We start from the raw sequence: 5,288 nt of genomic DNA, 5'->3' as shown, positions 1-5,288 counted from the left end.
TGTGCCAGACTCAACTCACCACCTGTTTATATACCCCAGCATGAACAACTGCCAGGTGTCACTAGCTTGGGTATTAATATGCCAAGGCCACACCACCTTGCCAGCGATGGCTGATATATTTTGTTGTCATGAAATATATATTCCTTTTGTCTTTGATAGCCATGACTGGCCACTCTAGGCAAGAGGGGCACATTCGTGCCAGGTCAATGAAAAGTGCCTTAAATGATTTACAGTAGAAGACGTAGATGAAGGGATCAATTTTATATTAAATTGTCACCTTTTTTATTATTAGTTAGGAGGACGCATGTATATTTCGCCGTGTTGTTTCTTAAATATGTGTCCAGGAGTTGCAGCAGATCACAGCAGTTAAACCAACGTAAATAATTTTATAAATCTCTTAAGGGAACATTTTTGTGGTCAGTTAAGTCATAATACGTGTGGCACCATGGCTACAGGAGTGACCAGGTGTCCTTCAGGGGACAGGGTGCGTACAACACCTTAGCGCTTAGGCTTATAGAACCAATTTCCATCCATTTTTTCAACTAATTAATACTACCCATACACGTCATTCACCTTGTGTAGGACGTGGTGTGGTGGTTTGAATGGAAAAGAGGAAAATATAATAAGGCAGAATTAGATGGAATCACCGTTGAAATGTGAAGAATGGGAGAAGGAAGTGATGGAATGGGTGACAAGTGTTGAGGCTGTATGAGAGAGGGAACAGCACCAGAGAAATGACAAGAGGGAGAGTGTGTGTGTGTGTGTGTGTGGGTGTGTGTGTGTGTGTAAGATCAATAAATACAAAGGTTTTATTATCAGTCTTACTGTTATAACACAGTCATAACCTCTCGGTCCCTCCGGCATAATAGCGATGACTTCTATGTTCGATATTAATGGGAAATCCTGACTACCCATAAACGATCAAGTAGATACATGAATACCTTCCTGCATACACTAACATCACCTCACCGCACCTCACCTACTTTAGATATAATTTAACTATCTTATGATGGTAGACGACGTCTTAAATAAAAAAGGAGCAAATTTTATCATATTTGAATTCATTTCTGTTAAGTTACTCCTATGTGACAATACAGTCAGTTACCATCATTTAGCGGTGACGAACACACACACACACACACACACACACACACACACACACACAAGCGGGTATCCTCAGTTGTTCTCTTACTATGGGGTTATATTTAAGTTATGAAAAAGGATGAATTAAGATTGTCTATGCAACAGCTCGTGTAAAGATCATAGATACATAATCTCACTCGAGTACAATCCTAAAGTTTTCAATTGGTATAACTCTGTATATCAGTATCAATACGGTATAATTACTTGCACTTGGACGATCAATGAATGTATTATATTACACTTTATAGAAATTTTATTCATCCTACAAAATAATATGACATATTACATTAGACATATTTTGATATAAGACAAGTAGGACTTAACGGTAAATTATCTCTTGGCAAAACTGAAATTAGCCAAATGATATTTTCAAGCAATGCTTAAGAAAGCCAGCTGGAGACACTCACGCGCCTACTCTCAGCTCAACACTGTCAGCTGGAGACAGACTCTTAGGTCTATTCACAGCTCAACATTGTCAGCTTGAGACAGACTCGTAGGGTTACTCACAGCTCTGCACTGTCAGCTGGAGATAGACTCTCAGGTCTACTTACAGCTCGACACTGTCAGCTGGAGACAGACTCGTAGGTCTACTCACAGCTCAACACTGTCAGGAACACACTGATAAGGGCCACACGAAAGACTCGCCCTGGGCGACTTCTCTCGTCTCGTGACTCAACTCACTAAACAGCCAAAAAGTGTCGGCTTTTGTCACCAGTCGGAGACAATCTGAAGATTTTTCACTCGACTCTGTAACATTTCCGGCCTGTGGGTAAAGGTGGTCTTGGGACGTAGTTGCTCCACGTACTGTGTCATCTGATACTCATCAAAATGACGCACGTTGGAGCCCTGATGCCCGGAGACCAAATGCCATGTTGTGGGGACCTAAAACAACCTGATAGCTGCCGTATCTCCTCTACGGGGCCTCCGTCAGGACTACTCCGTGCGGGTACAGCACGACGGAAATAGGTATTACACCAGCGAAACATGAGTTTCTCCTGGAGAGTTTTAGACTCCGCCCAGGAAGGCAGGACCTACACCTCCGTAGAGATTCTCTAAGCCGGGTGTGAAGACGAGGTTGGGGTCTGGGTTAATGTTTCCACCACTCCGCCCTCCACGACGACCGCTACGATTACGTCTACCAAAGGAGGGTGCAGCCTCGGCCAATGTGGCAAAGGAGATCGCCACTACCAGGAACATTACCACGGCACGGAAGAAGTTCATCTTGGACTGATGTACTGTACTGGGATGACACTAACACTGAAAAAACAAAAACAATTTGGTTTATGGTAACTTGAATTATATGGTAATGTATTATAAAGACATTTGTGTGGAAGACTTAGCCTTATTGGAGACAGACATTATGGAGAGGATTAATGATCAAACAGTAGTAAGTCAAGTTTTGCTAGAGTACCTTGATTAAAGTAATAGTGAGGCAGGATCACCGATCAGTTGGCTGAGAGTGTGTGCCAGACCCAACTCACCACCTGTTTATATACCCCAGCATGAACAACTGCCAGGTGTCACTAGCTTGGGTATTAATATGCCAAGGCCACACCACCTTGCCAGCGATGGCTGATATATTTTTTGTCATGAAATATATATTCCTTTTGTCTTTGGTAGCCATGACTGGACACTATAGTCACAGCCGTCCGAAGGGGGATGCGGGTCCCGCGGCAAGTACATCGTAGAGAGGCTCCCTTTAGACCCTTTGTCTCATATATATATATATATATATATATATTTATATATATATACTTCATTTTTAGTCCATATAACACGCGGACTTTGAACATATAATGAACGACCTCACCAGCCAGGAATCGAACCCTCGACCTAATGGGAGGGACTAGGGAACGCTATCGACCAACCCACAAAGTGTCTTTGTGGGTTGGTCGATAGGGTTCCCTAGTCCCTCCCATTAGGTCGAGGGTTCGATTCCTGGCTGGTGAGGTCGTTGATTATATATATATGTATGTATGCAATCGTGAAATTAAACAAAATATCCTGTTTTATTTTAATAATACTAAAAATAAAGTAATGGATACAGGCAGTAAATTTACAGCATTTTAACACAAAATATGGAAGAAAGGAAAGATCTGCGGTCTCTAGATTGTCATAGAAATTATGAAAATATTTAAAATGAGATTCGGAAATACACATGAAAACCATAAAATGTAAGAACTGGCGATATTATTACATGTATATATACGGAAAATGAAATATTATTTTAATTGGATTTATAACATAACAAGACAAATGCCAAACGGCAGTCTGGATGTAATGACAAAATTCATGGTAAAATAAATAATAACTAAAAATTAATATAATCTACTATGACTTCTCATAAAGCATTTGCGAAGTAGCAGAAAGAGCCTACTTTCAAAATTAACTTCCCTTGCTTTCTTTCCAGCAAACTTTTCTACCAGTTCATTATGCGCACAAACTTGCTGCCAGTACCTTTTCGATGAAGAGCACAGCCAATCCACTCAACCTTTCTTGAGACACAGTTGTCCTCAGGTAACTTTATATCAATTTGAGTTTAGAAAAACTTCGCTCCCCTGATGCCTCTGTGACTGTGACTGTCAACAAATCCAAGATACTATTTCTGCATTAAGAAAGGAACCGTGGAAAATTTTAGAAATTGAAAGACTTAAAGATCATTTTTTGTTTCTTTGGGATTGAGTTCTCGGAGTAATGATCTCGAAGCTCTGAAAACAACGCGGCTTCGTCAATATCGTGAGAAATTCCAATACTCAATAACTTGTCGAAAGCAGAGTTGTGCTCAGCGAAGTACAGCACATCTGCTATAATACTTGTTAGAACCGATAGCCAACGTTCCTTTCTTTATTCAAGTCTTGTAACATTCGTATATATTGAAGACAACCTTTTCACTTCCATCTATTAGGTTAAGGTTCAACAAATGTCCATTTGATGAATCGCGAGATTTTAGTCTTTTACTAATATATTTCCAATCAGCACAGACTTCTTTTACTAATTTATGTGTTGCTGTTGACCTGAATAATTACTAACCAGGAGAGAAAGAGCCCTGCTCGCCTCACCCCCTCCTCCTGGAACGGCACTGGCAAGGCAAGAGGGGCACTTTCGTGCCAGGTCAATGAAAAGTGCCTAAAATGATTTAGAAGACGTAGATGAAGGGATCCATTTTATATTAAATTGTCACCTTTTTTATTATTAGTTAGGAGGACGCATGTATATTTCGCCGTGTTGTTTCTTAAATATGTGTCCAGGAGTTGCAGCAGATCACAGCAGTTAAACCAACGTAAATAATTTTATAAATCTCTTAAGGGAACATTTTTGTGGTCAGTTAAGTCATAATACGTGTGGCACCATGGCTACAGGAGTGACCAGGTGTCCTTCAGGGGACAGGGTGCGTACAACAACAACACCTTGCAGGGGATGTAAAGGGGTGCTCAATAAACTATCCCCCGCCCTGTGTGTGTCAAATCTGACTTGTCTGTGGACCTGCTCCTTGGGATATTTTAACATCATCTTAAGATTATTTTGTCACACACACACACACACACACACACACACACACACACACACACACACACACCATTATCATCATTATCACCTTGTATCATTCCACTGCTAAATGACGTTTTCACCAACTTCAGTACAGAGTCAGTCATGCTCACTGAGTCCCTGTATATATTTTTTATTCCATATAATTATTTAGCGAGTAGTCGATCTTTCAGAGTAGTTTGTTAGCTCGTAGAATCTAGCTGAGGGTCTCCTTAGTCCACTATTGTCTTGTTGTTGTTGTTGACTTAGGGCTCACCATTTATAATACCTATTCATCAGCCCTTACAATAATATGCTTTAAATTATCACCGATTCTTTCATTTCTCTGTATCTTCCTTTCTTTCTTAATCTGCATCTTTACCTACTTCTTCGAGTAGCTTGAATTGTCTTGTTTCATCTTCATGTTTAACTGACACGCTTCACAGGGTAGTACGCTTTGGTCTCAACCTCTTATTTTTATATATCCCATTTCCATCCATTTTTTCAACTAATTAATACTACCCATACACGTCATTCACCTTGTGTAGGACGTGGTGTGGTGGTTTGAATGGAAAAGAGGAAAATATAATAAGGCAGAATTAGATGGAATCACCGTTGAA

At 40.3% G+C, this 5,288-nt stretch overlaps 1 long non-coding RNA gene across 1 annotated transcript; it reads right to left on the bottom strand.

Annotated features, from left to right (window-relative positions):
• Positions 1–1,378: 1,378 nt before the first annotated feature.
• Positions 1,379–2,637, bottom strand: LOC121871238. The gene is made up of 2 exons (XR_006089851.1): positions 2,555–2,637; positions 1,379–2,400 (listed from the first exon to the last, which is right to left on the bottom strand). It is a non-coding gene; the product is annotated as an uncharacterized LOC121871238 (long non-coding RNA).
• Positions 2,638–5,288: the final 2,651 nt, after the last annotated feature.

The sequence above is a fragment of the Homarus americanus genome, unplaced genomic scaffold, assembly GCF_018991925.1.
Source record: "Homarus americanus isolate GMGI-L3 unplaced genomic scaffold, GMGI_Hamer_2.0 scaffold40565, whole genome shotgun sequence".
Lineage (NCBI taxonomy): Eukaryota > Metazoa > Arthropoda > Malacostraca > Decapoda > Nephropidae > Homarus > Homarus americanus.
Note: the sequence above shows the minus strand (reverse complement) of the source record. Positions and strands in the feature narration are given on the sequence as shown.